Source organism: Canis aureus, chromosome 6 (assembly GCF_053574225.1).
Source record: "Canis aureus isolate CA01 chromosome 6, VMU_Caureus_v.1.0, whole genome shotgun sequence".
Taxonomy (NCBI): domain Eukaryota; kingdom Metazoa; phylum Chordata; class Mammalia; order Carnivora; family Canidae; genus Canis; species Canis aureus.
Genome location: NC_135616.1, coordinates 29,812,899 through 29,826,628, shown reverse-complemented (window position 1 = coordinate 29,826,628; position 13,730 = coordinate 29,812,899). Strand labels below are relative to the sequence as shown.

Sequence of the window (13,730 nt, the reverse complement as noted above, 5' to 3'; positions counted from 1 at the left end):
ATTAACCACTGGGGATACAAGGAGCAAATGGGATAACAAGGTCTTTACACATACTCTGTTCACAGGTGCACTACAATGAATAATGTGAATATGAAAAGAGAAACACATGGACCCTGTAAACACATAAAAGGGGTAGCTACTCCAGAAATGAAGCAGAGTGGGAGAATCAGGAAGGTTTTTCAGGGGAAAAGTTCCTGAATACGAGACCTGAAGTGGGCAAAGCAGAGGAGATGGAAAGGTGAAATGTGTTCCAGGCAGAGGGAGCCATAGGCATAAATGAGAACAAAAGAATATGGTTCTTTGGAGAAATATGAAATCCTATGGTATGTTATCAGGTAGCGTGAAATAAGTAGTGACGAATAATGAGGCTAGAGACATATGAAAACATAACATCTTGTAGGACACCAAAGCCTGGGTCCTACAAATGCTTCTACAAAGTTTTGTTCTGATTCCTAGACTTTGGGAAACCTTTGACAGGTGTTGGAAACATTTTAGAAAGACTGGAAAGATTTCCCTGGTTATAGAAAGAAGACTGCAGGCGGGCCGAGCAGGAAGGTAAGCAATAAATTAAAGGCCTTGGAAGAATCTAGTAATTGGTGATGGTACTGGAGATGGACTGACACTGGATTGGATGTTGGTCACAGGGATGACACCGAGTGGAAAAGGCTGAGATTCTTTTGGCAGTTAAGACTTATAGGCCTTGGTAACTGATTAGATGTGAGTTGTATGGAGTTAAGAAGTAAAAGACATTGTAGTGATTTCTGGCTTAAATTGGGTAGGTAGAATTCAGTAATTAAGGAAACAGGAGTAAGGAACGGGAAGAGAAGTGGGGGAAGGTCCAGAAGGATGATGGTTTCAATATGACATCCAATATGCAATCATTCCAAATCACCTAACTGCTTGCTCATAAGCCACTGGCAGAGGTCATGATCTAAACGTTAGTGTCCTGCTTCTAGCACTTTTTAGAAGAGCAAGTGTTTACTGAACCATGTGTCACAGAGTAGTAGCAAGAGGAACAGCCTTTACAAAAAATTGAAGTGATAATTGAGTTTAAAATAGTGAGTAAAATTATAATTTAAAACTTATGAGTAATTACGTGTTCTTTACTCTCTCCTTAATCAAAACTAAAGCAAAACGCAAATACAAAAGGTAGAAAAATCCAGTTTTCAATCTGTATCAGCTGTCTTTGAAGAGCAGCATAAGCAGGTAGATTTTGCTGTGACTTCTTGTGTATTTCTTTTCCAGTTTGCCTTAAAATCACTGGAATTGTTTTGGGGCTCCTGAGTGGCTCACACTTGGTTAAGTATCTGACTCTTGATTTTGGCTCAGGTCACGATTTCCAGGTCATGAAATTGAGCCCATGTTGGGCTCCATGCTCAGTGGGGAGGGAGTCTGTTGGAGATTCTTTCTCCCTCTTCCCCTGCCCCTCAACCCTGTGCACAGCATGTGCTCCAAATAAATATATACATACATACAATCTAAAAAAAATAAGTAAATAAAATCATTGGAATTCTTTTGAATTTTGACCTTTCTGAAATGCTAGCCATACCTCTCAACACTGAACAAAACCCGTAAAGACTAATTTTTCCATTATCCATCAAGTTATCTTAAAACACTGCTATATCTGTTCTAGAAGAGATATCAAAGGATGTCATTCCTGAATGTTACCAAAAGGAAAAAGATAATGAATGGGACCAAGAATTAGGGCCACCTTAAAAGTCCTAACAAGGAAGATAATTCCTCCAGACTCTTTGTGAATATATAATCTCTTCCCCTCTCATATTTGAGATTTCACTAGTCAGTCTTTCAAAGTAGGTAGTAAGTGGCACATGGGTATGTATTCACTGCAAGTTCTTACAGCCTGTCTGTTGGAGAGTAAGTGGGGTAGAGACACGAAAGATGAGGAGACATTCTATAGGCTCCACATGAATCAAGGGATACCATTCTGCTCTTAAGAATCTCTGCTCTAGGGACACCTGGGTGGCTTAGCAGTTGAGTGTCTGCCTTTTACTCAGGGCGTGATCCCAGGGCCCAGGATCGAGTCCCACATTGGGCTCCTGTGGACAGCCTCCTTCTCCCTCTGCCCATGTCTCTTCCTCTCTCTCTCTCTCTCATGAATAATAAATAAAATCTTAAAAAAAAAAAAAAGAATATCTGCTCTAGGCTCTTCCATGCCAAAACTGAAGTGTGATTTCAATAGAAAAAGAGGCCAGAAGCTGAGACTTAATTATCTCTGTGCCCTCGCATGTTTAAACATGCACAACTTTAGTTCAGAGATGCACAGTACCACTTATGGCCCCCTCGAGCTGAATCAGCCAAATGCTTGTGTTTGGGGGCCCATGGAGAGGGTCCCTATTTATTAGGATCAGCCCTTACTACTCACGTCAAGTAGACTGCTAATAGTTAGGTATCATATTTGACCTTTTATCTCCCTTTCAAAACCACCTGGCTTGACTTCACTTTTTAATGCATTGCCTGGAAGAAGAATTGACCATTTTTACCATCTCCACTCAAGGAGGAGTGAGTGAAAGTAACTCTAAACAAACAGATAAAATATAATTGCAGAAATATATATAGCATGCTTCAACCAGAGACAGGATCCTCTCACTGATGACTAGAGATGTTGGTCTTACACCTGATCTCCAGGATGCTGCCATCAAGAGGAAACTGGAAAATGGTCTAGATGAAGAAAGAACCAGTTTTAGTCAGGATTATCTTCTGAAAAACTAAGGACTGTCCCCCAAACTATTTGCTCCTTCCTATTGGGAAGTCCACTATCCACGAACAAAACACTGGAGAAGTCAATTGCTATTGGCTCCTAGCAGCTGAGCAAGTTGTAGTCTTGTCTTATTGGCATCACAGAGAGGTAGGAGTGGACACACCAGTGCAGTAGCACATCAATATCTATATCAGTGGGGCCTGAGATGATATGTGTCATCCCAGAACAAACTATCTAAGTAATTACACCATCCCAGTTCTTTATCTTCTGCTCAGACTCTACCCTGGGCCTATGTCAGGCTTCTTTGCTGAGAATGAGATCAGCTTTGATGGTTAGTGAGCTTCACCTACTGGAGCAAAGGGTGGAAAGGTCAATTATCCTAGCATTCAAAGGGCTAGCCATAGAGTTGAAGTGTAGGTTTTTGTATTAGTGTGGTGTGTGAAAAGTTTGACCTAAACCTTATAGAATCTAGAAAAGGGGATTGCCTGTTCTACAGCCTGTTTGATCTACATCATGACCAAGGGACTGGATTATACTACAACTGTCTCCCAGCTCAGATGTATCATGCATGCCCCAAACCTAGTCAGAGCTCACAAGGGCATTTCTCACACAGTGACTATCCTCAGATGACGGGGGCACACTCAAGAAGATAAAAAGAAAAAAAAAAACAAACAAACAACAATGATCATGCAATATGAGGGAGGAAGAAAATGAAGTCAGATACACAAAAACCAAATCAAAATCTGCCTAACTCAACAACTCTGTTTTCTCTATTTGTGTGATTAATTACTTCTTGTGCATTGTATGGTTAGCTTTATCCACAGGAGCTAGATTCATGTTTAAAATAATGGCAGTATTTAAGGACAAAAAATACACACTGATTATCGCATTCCTTCATAAAGGTTACTTACTGAGTGGAGCGGCACATAGACCTGTAGACCCATTTTCTGTGGCAATCCTTAATTATTCTACTCCCTCACAAGATACTGCTAGTATTTAAAGTGTATTATTTTAGAATAAAGGTTTCACTTTGCCTAAGCATTAAGACTTAAAAAAAACATTTAACTTTGACATTTCATTTATAGGCATTTTAATTATCTGGATGGTTTCCTTTAAATGCTAGATGTAGGCAGAGAAAATTTGTACTTATATAGAAGAAAGTGCTTCCAGGACTCCCTAATTTTCATGTGTTATGAATTTTAATGCCTTATGCGGGTCAGGTTTTCATAGCCACGAAGAGGGAATACATTGACCTTAAACTATTGTACAGTTGTAACAGTATTTTTAGTCTCTGTTTGTTATGGGCAGACAGGAAATATATTTTGTTTATGTTTTCTTTTTCAAAAGTTCTTGCAGCAGAAGTAAGAGAGCCCCAGGCATCTAAGAAAGGTCTCACATTTTTGCTACTTTCTCTTTTTAATTTAAGAAAAAATTTGTGATGATGAGGTAGCAACAAAACAGACTGTATCTGCATGGCTGAAAATCAGTAGGGGGTTGCCGAGCAGGCAAAGGCGACCTGGCTGGTGGCAGCCCATCCCTGCAGATAGGAGTAGACGTCCACTGCAAGGCCAGGCAAATAAAAATGGCTACCAGAACCCTCCACACTTCTGTCTGTCTCCCACCCCTGACAAGACAGGTTCACTTAGGTGTCCAGGCTCTCAATTGTTCTTCAATGTGCAGGAATTTTGTTGGGCTGCCCTACCCAGCTTTTTCTCCCAGTATACCAATCCTAGCTCTGTATTTCCTGTATCTTTTTCTACCTTATCAAACTTAACTATCCTTTCTACTACCTCTGCTTACTTGACCTACTAATATAACTAACACATTTAGAATAGCCTATTAGTAGTAGATACTATCTCAATTGCTTTGTGAATTATTACAGGTATAGATAAATGGATATGCAGATGGATGAAAAAAAAAGACTCCAAGACATTGTTTTATTTGCCATCATTTCCAGAGAATATATGCCTTTCAAGTTTTGGCTACCTGGAGGCACAATAACTTTGCTGTAATTAATGAATCACCAGGGGCTCCTCGGTGGCACAGTCAGCTAAGTGTCCGACTCTTGGTGTCAGTTTAGGTCATCATCTCAGGGTCCTGAGATCAAACCCCTGGACTCTGTGCTCAGTGAAGAGTCTACTTGGGATTCTCTCTCCATCTGCCTCCACCTCTCCTGCTCGTGCTCTCTCTTTCAAATAAATAAATAAATATTAAAAAAATAAAATACATGAATCATCAATAGTCTCTTTCATAGCTGGTAGCAAGTAGATGTGGGGTATTATTTGTGCAGGTAATCAAATGTGTTCTTAAAGAGCTGGCCTGGCTACAGCCATGTTGATAATGTGGCAATCTGTTTACTAAGGCAATGGAAGCCACATCTGTAATTTCTGCATATTGGGCAATCTTTTTTTTTTTTTTGTATTGATAATCAAAATGTTTTCTGAACTCCCATAGTGCATATATCCTATACCATACAATTGAATTCCTAATTAACAACTGAGATTTATTTTGCTTTAGTAGTTTGTATATATAAATATTTCATATGTTCTTTTAAAAAGCATCTTTTGAATTCCTCACAAGTGTCCAGCACAGGGCTGAGCATGGGACAAGCCATTAATAAATACTCATTATAAATACTCTTGGTTAAAGTCCGTTGTATTGTGTAGACCACTGCCGACAAGCCTAACATGGCTCTGTAATTGCACATTTGCGTCATCCCAGGGAATCCATTTAAGTGAACTCTTCTGCATCTTAAAATAAAACTGTGCCAGCTTCTTTATTGATGAAGCTAAATCATAACTCACAAACTTCAACAAAATGGAATCTTTTCAAGGTCAGAAAAATCTGGGAATGCTTCATCCCCCACCTCCTGAACTCCCTCCCTGGACCTGGAATGGCCATCTGTTGCTCTGGCAGATTTACAGTTCATTCACACTGTGAGTGATAGGAGGAGGAAGTGAGCAGAGCTAATCAGAGCTAAGTAGTTAACGAGCAGAGGGCTAACGAGCTGGTGAGTTAACGAGCTAAGCAGAGAGCTAATGAGCTGCTGTTTTCCACTACATGCAAGCAAATATATCTTTCAGGTGATTGTTTACCTTTAGCATTCTTAGCAGATGTCCATAATAACATAGCTAAGATTTTGCGGTTCCCCAAACATCTCAATTTGACACAAATTCAGCCATACCTTCAGTCTTAGGTATATATACTTTCCTTGTCACCACTGTGACCTTGAAATGGAGTCATCTTATTTTTTTGACTCAGGCCAGTAGCTATTCCATCAGATTATTTTGCATAAATATTATAGTCACTTATATAAAATTAATAAAGACTATATACTAGGCACCTATTTTGTACTAATTAATGGGTATACTACTAATGATGTAGGAGAATCATAAAATTTTAAAATTAGTGTCAAGAATAGGGCATCTAATTGGGAGGAGACCAGCAGAACAATTGAAGAAATGGAGAAAATAAAGTATTAGGTATTGGTAACAATTGTTATTAGGGATTCAGAGAGCAGGGATTCCACTGTATGGTGGAATTGAGAATGGATCTCTGTGTGTGCTTTATCCATCTCAAGTCTTGGCCTTGCAACTGAGGTCATAAATCAAGGGATATAGTCTAGAGATAATACTCTAAAAGAAGTAGAATAAAAACATGGCCTGACTCAAATGGTTAATATGCTACAATTACCCCAAATCCAATTTTGTCTCAAGTGGATGTGAAATGCTCCTTGCTGCCACTTGTGTTTAAGTCTAACTGGCAGAGTAAGTTGCAGATGTGGGGCTCAAAGGAGTTTATGGGATAGCCGACCAACTTAGATGGGGTCCTTAGGTGAGTCACCTTGCCATGAGTATGAAAAGACATATATTTCACTAAAAATAAGCTGACCAAAAAAAAAAAAAAAAAATTAAGCTGACCTAGGCTAATGGGCTACACGTAGCTGAGCTCTACAAGTCTTTCATCCTCTCCTTAGATCAATGGGCTATCCTGAGCAAGCATTTCTCATGGCACTGGTAGGGATGAAAGGGAGCAAGCTGAAACAATGAGGCCTCCTGAGGTCTGGCCTGGGCCCTGAAACACCATCACTTCTGTCTCATCTCATTTACCAAAGTAAGTCATATTTATTTCCAGTGATATGAAGTTAGTAAATATTGCAAATTCTTCCTCAACCATGTGCTTGGCAACAAGGAGCCATGTGCCATTGCTGCTTATTGTCAAACAGAACACTATGCACCCATAACCAATGTCAGAAGAGAACTTCAACTACATGGAGGATAACAAAAATCATCACAATACCAGCTATTAGAGATTGTTTTGCCCATAGCACTTTGGTATTGGAGTCACTGGTAAAAATACACTACCATCTAACACCAGAAGGAAAATGCTTTTAGTAATAAAGAGGAGAGAGAGCAAGATCAGTTTCAATGGTGTGCACTGGCCCCTTATGACAAGCAGATTATCCCCAACAGTTGATGTAGGTCCCTTGTCCTATGTGCACCACTCTGGTGCTGTGGCAGAAGGACTCACTTCTTTCCCATAGAGTCTGAAATACTGAAAGTTGAGGGTGTGCCTGAGGGTCATTGGATGGCACAATTGATCAGAACAAAGAAACACTCAGAGTCTGAAATAGGGAAAGACATTCCCACACAAAATGAAATAGCCTGACCAAGGTGAAAAGCCTGGCACAGGCTGTGTGGACTCTATCTCTTATTAAAGGAAGGGTTCAGGTTCAAGGGCCATTCTTACATGACCTAGCAGAGTTCTAAATAGCACATTCATAAGACTGCCTTTCTCAACAGTTATTACAAAAGTCAGTGGTTTTCAACTAGAAATGATTTTTGCCTGCTAGGATTGCATTCAAAAATACCTAGAAGCATCTTTGATTGCTACAAATGAGGGAGAAGGCTATTAGCCCTACCCACAACTAAGAATGATCTGGTCCCTAGCATCAATAGTACTAAAGCTAGAAGATTCTGTTCTTTGCCAAATAACTTTCTATTTCTCACATAATTCAATTCTAGCAACTGTTTCTTTGTCCCTTTAGATGTTTCTGCTCCTCTTTTGTATGCTACTTCCTCCACATCCTCCAAATTTGTCTTTGTATCCAATTTTTAATCACTGATTTATTCAATAAATATTTCTTGTGCCCAGAGGAGTATAAGCCTCATATTTAAAGTTATCAAGAAGAAAAAGATATTGGGCGTGCTTGTCCTAGAGCTGAAGATATTTGATCTGCACACATACAGATCAAAATAACAAGTTAAAAAAAAAGAACAAGTTAATTACTAATGATAATACAGAAAAAGTCACAAAATGCTATTTATATAATTAATTAATAAAAAGCTATTATTTTTAGATGTAACAGTTAAAAGAGTATTAACAAGAGTCTCCTAAATAATCTGTTCTATAATCTCATTCATTTACTCATTCATTCAGCCAGTCAGCAAGTCAGTCATGTAAAAAGAAGAGTGTTAATTGAACCCTATTCGGTGGCAGTGACTGTTCTTGGCATATACCAAAAATAAAGTGGTAAACCATGAAAGTTGCTCCTCTCATGGAGGTAGAAGGAATAAAGAGTATTATTTCTTTTAATAAATGCTAGATCGAAAGTCAGAGCAAGATCAAAAAACAGAATGAGAGGAAAGAAAGTAATAATGGGGTAGAGGACAGGTTTCTTTAGCAAGAGTGGTCAGGGAAGGCCTCACTGAGGAGGTGACATTTAAGTAAAGACTTGAGAGAGGCTAAAAAGGAAGGCTTAAAAAAAATCTGAGAGAAAATGATTCTAGGTAAGGAAACCTCAAGGATAAAGCTTTAGACAGGATAAAAAAGCAGGATTAAGCTGCTTACCAATACCAGGAAGGCCAGTGTGAGTGAGTCGTTGTGACTGAGGGATAAGGGGAAAGAGTGAACAGAAGTCACCATGGAGGACCTTGTAGGTCAAAGAAAGGAGTTAATATTCTATGCAAAATGTAATAGCCAGTTATTGAAGGATTTTAGACAGAGAAGTACCATTAAATGATTTACACTTTAGAACATTTACTCCAGGTGATCTATGTTTAAAATGTGCGAAAATCACACATACAATCATTGATTGAGATGAAGGAGAATGAGGGGAAGTGCAGATCTCTTGGATGGTGAAGTAAGGGATGGGTTCTCAGAAGGATTTTTTTCTAGACAAAAAATTTGTCTAAAGATTTGTGGGGCAGCCCGGGTGGCTCATCAATTTAGCGCCACCTTCCGCCCAGGGCATGATCTTGGAGACGTGGGATCGAGTCCCACATCGGGCTCCCTGCATGGAGCCTGCTTCTCCTCTCTCTACCTATGCCTCTGCCTCTCTCTCAATCTGTGTCTCTCATGAATAAATAAATAAAATCTTTAAAAATAAATACATAAAAAATAAAGATTTGTGAAAAAGAGAAGGAACTGTTGGAGCAAATGGTAGCATATCATATGAGCTGTTGAAGTGAGGATGTAGAGTGAAAAGGTAGCTAAGAGAAGGTAAAGGTCAGAAAGTGCTGTGCTCGAAATCAGTTTCTAGGGTAGCTGTAGTTGATAATGGCAAAATCCAGACTATAACCATGGGAGTGCAAGGCTAACATGGAGTAGAAGAAGTCAAGGAGTTGACAGGAAAGTATCCAATATAGATATTGAATTGCCAAGAATGATGGCTAGAGAAATAATGGAGAAGCCAGGAAAACATAGTGATTAATGGTGTAGGAGGGAGTGGTGATCTATAAGATCTGTAGAAGACAGTAATGAGAAAGAGTTGTGAGTAATAAAGTATGGTGGCTCATACTTCAAAGGATTGGGGATTTAGAGAATGTACAAAACAAAAATAATATGGAACTGGCAAGAGGATTAAAAAAAGACACCTGAGATATGCAGTGTGTGTGAGAAGAAAAACAAAACAAAATAAAACAAAGCCAAACAAAACACCATTTGAGATTCCAACAGTGTAAGTAATATTCTCAGAAGATAGTAAAATTTTACTAAGGTCAAAAAAGTTCAAATTTTATAATATGGGAATTTTGGGGGAAGATACTAATAATAGTAAGTACCACTCATTGGGCACTCACTCAATCGCAGGGGGATGTTATTATAATTTTATGTTGTTGCTATTATTGTTCCAAATGTGTTATGTGTACAATTTGGATACTTACAGCAGACATGTTATCATGTATGTTGATTTTTTTTCATAGATGAAGAAACTGAGGCACAGAGATGTTAAGTAACATGCTTAAGATCACACAACATTTAAGTGGTGCAGCCAGGTAAGATCCAATACCAGGCAGCATGCACTCTCCAAAGAACGTATTAGAATGATCTAGAGGGTCAGAAAGAGATGGGAGATGGAGAAAAGAGTTACATTGTATAGTAAAATATATTAGGCAAACCATATGTGAGCCTGAGTGATGATGGAGGACCTGGGAGGCTCATACTTCAGCTGGTATTGAAGAAAGAGATGTGAGACCTGTCACACTCAATGGTACTGTCTTTCAATACCTGAAACCTCAAGGGAATGTTTCTTCTTTATGATCTCCCTCAGAATTAAATCCTTATGCAGGTTTCAGGAATGACATAGACTATGGGTGTCTTAGCTGCAAGGGTAATCTTGTTAGGAGAGTTGGCGAGCCTTAGATACTCTTTATAACCTGAAGCTAGATTACTGTTTATTCCATCCTGTTCTCATTTTTCACTCAAAGCACCGCTCCTTTTATATCATCCCATTTATTTTAAAGTAGGTGTTTCCTCACTGCTTCCTCATGTCTCCAGAACAAAATTCAAGTTCTTTAGAATGGCATTAATGTTCCTCCATTAACTACTTCTAGTTAACCTGTCTAACCTTTTGACTGACACTTTCTCAGAATTCTTTAAAGGACTAGTCAAATCAAATGAATTGCAGTCCCTCAAATTCTGCTTTGATTTTTTTCATAAAGTCTGTTCCATCTGATATGACCTTCAGATATCTGCGTAATCAAGAACATTTTCTTTCTTCACAACTCTACTCAAAGATGGTTTCTAATGTCAAGAATTAAGCAACTCCCCTTCCTTTGAATTCCCTACAGTTCTGAATCTGTGTGGTTCCTCTCACTTTTTTACACTTGCCCTAGGGCTCTAAGCTTCTTGAAAATTAAGATTGTGCCTGCTTTACCACTGCTACTTGTGAGAGTTTATCTTGGTACATTGGAAGTACCTATTTAATAGGGAAAAAAAAAAGGCAAATGAAATTTCCTAATCAGGAAAATTACTGTAGAGGAAGGAGGTATTGGAGTGACATTAAGAGATAAGGCAGGATTTGGATGAGTACGGGCAAAAGGGAAACACAATTACTGTGGAAAATAAGAAGAAACTCAGATTATTGAAATTGGAGAGTGCTTGCAGAATGGTCAGGGAAGACACTGTTAGAAGATAGTTCTAGATTAAACTGAATAGGATACTGAGTACTATTCTAAAGAGCACTGCATTTTTATTCTTTTAATTTTCTACCTTCTTGTACTTCAAAATAGACTACCATAAAACATCACCTTGAAGCCAAATGGAAGCTGAAACTGAAGATCTTCAAGAAGACAAACAGTTGTCATTCAGGATGGTATCAAAGAGCATGGATTCCAAACTCCTATGTGCAAGGAGATTCTACAGGGCTTAAAGTGATCTACAGCTAGTGAGGATGACATTGTTAGATGAAAACCCGGAATGTACTCTGCTATGAAAAGGCAGGTTGAATCATGACTTGAATATATGAGTTGGCATAGAGGCATATGTTAGCTAGGATTATGTGGATAAGAGAGAGAGTTTAGACTGAATATGCAACTGACTACCATGTACTGGATGTTTATTTCCCTAAAATTCAAATGAAAATGAAAACACAATCCAAAACCTCTGGGATGCAGCTAAAGCAGTCCTAAGGGGGAAGTATATGCAACTTGAGGCCTAACTCAAGAAGCAAGAAAAATCTCAAATAAACAACCTAAACTTGCACTTAATGGAGCTAGAAAAAGAAAAAAACAAAGCCTAAAGCCAACAGAAGACAGGAAATAATAAAGGTTAGAGCAGAAATAAATGACATAGAAACTTAAAAAAAAAAAATGGATCAATGAAACCAGGAGCTGAATTTTTGAAAAAATTAATAATATTGATAAAAGCCTAGCCAGACTTACATAAATTTTAATGTCCAATGTGATGGTACATGGAATTGGTGCCTTTGAGAGATGACTAGGTCAAAGAGATAGATCTTTCATGAATGGGATTAATGTCCTTATAAAAGAGACTTCAGAGAGCTCCCTTGCCCCTTCTGCCATGTGACTTTTCAGTGAGAAAATGGTTGTATGGACTAGGAAGTAGACCTTCACCAGATACTGAGTCTGCTGGAACGTGATCCTGGAGTTTCCAGCCTCCAGAACTGTAAGAAAGAAATACCTGTTAAGTCACCCAGTCTATGGTATTTTTATTAAAGCAGCCCAAATGGGCTAAGACACTGACCCAAAGAGGATGAAAGTCAACTATTTAAATTATAATATTCTGGGAAGACAGTAAATATCCATTTAATCTATGATACATAAATTAGCTCATTTAAAAAATATATATTAAGTATTTTCCATGTGTCAGGCACTGTTATGAACATTGAGGATATAGAAATTGAGAGAGAGAGAGAGAGAGAGAGAGAGGTTAATACAGAAGTCTTTGGTGTCCATGGCACTTATTTTCTGCACAAATGGATGTAATCTCATAAAATAATTTCTATCAACAGACAACAAGACTCCAAATTTTTCTTACTAGGGGTCAGTAGGAATAGAGTCCAATCTCTAGGAAAAGAAGCCTGGGTTCAACCTTCACTGGGGAACTGGAATATTCTCAAAGAATGCAATCAGAGTAACATTTAAATCTACGGGGTATGTACCCAAAGGAGGAGGGGAGAATGGTTATTGAGGCCCCAAATTGGATCTACAACAGTCATTTTAATTATACATCCCATCTTCTTCTGGAAATGAATATTCCATTCTGATAAACATTTTTATAGGGATGAAAATGAGCTGACATGAAGGTTGATGGGACCCTGGTTTTCGTTAATAGTAACATGTGGAATGGTAGCACAGAATAACAGTCTCATACATGGATTTTGGCAGTAGCTAGACCTCACTTTAATTACTTACTATTTGTTAGATGTGGAGAAATTTACTTAAAACTCTCTAAACTTCAATTCTCTTTTTTGCACATTATACCTGCTTCATAGGTATATTGTATAGGTACGTTCATACACATGTGTGTGACAGTGTATGTACGTGTCAGAGAATGACATGAGAGGATGCATTTCAAACTTACAGTATGATATATAACACAGGCACTAGAATCCTAGAATTTGGCAGCTATTAATTCATTTTAATAGTGACAATTGATAATAACAATAGAAACACAACCAGAATATAACAGAGTTGGTTTGAAGGAGAGGGTGATAGGAAAGATGGAAAGATGTGTGGAGAGAAGAAGGATGGTAGCTTCCAGACACACACAATCTCATTTTTCCTGATGGGATGTGAAGGTGTTTAATTCTTGTGCCATGACATAGAATTTCATTCACAGAAATTCATAAAAATAGAGTCTCCCAGGAGTTGTAACCTGGATATTGATTTGCACATAATCAATTAAACCAACTGAGTTTCAATTTTCTTATCTGTAAAATAAAGATAATATTAAAGTTTTTCCCACAAGATTGGCTTATGCATCAATAAAATCATGAGTGTTAAAGTACCTGCCCCAGCACTTAATGCATGATAAGTGCTCAAAAAAATGTTTATTCACCTGAATCTGTTTGGAGTTGGAAAAAAAAAAAAAGAAAAAAAAAAGAAAAAAAAAAAAACACAATTAAGAGGAGTGGCAGTTCCTGTGGTGAAGTGACCATAGTGGTTAATCTTATGTGTTGATTTACCTGGGCCACAGTGCTCAGGTAATTGGCCAAACATTCTTCTGGATGGTTTCAGTGGAAGTGTTTCTTAGATGAAATTAGCATTTA

At 38.2% G+C, this 13,730-nt stretch overlaps 1 long non-coding RNA gene across 4 annotated transcripts in view; it reads left to right on the top strand.

Moving 5' to 3' along the window:
- LOC144315670 (uncharacterized) overlaps positions 1 to 13,730 on the top strand; it is a 49,120-nt gene that overhangs the window by 13,968 nt on the left and 21,422 nt on the right. For 2 of the 4 annotated variants that reach the window (XR_013381413.1, XR_013381412.1), the window contains 3 exons: positions 6,696 to 6,832; positions 9,922 to 9,993; positions 11,230 to 11,436. This is a non-coding gene — a long non-coding RNA (uncharacterized LOC144315670). Of the gene's footprint in view, positions 1 to 456; positions 556 to 6,695; positions 6,833 to 9,921; positions 9,994 to 11,229; positions 11,437 to 13,730 lie in introns of all 4 variants that reach the window. The other 2 variants (XR_013381414.1, XR_013381411.1) reach the window with 2 other exon arrangements.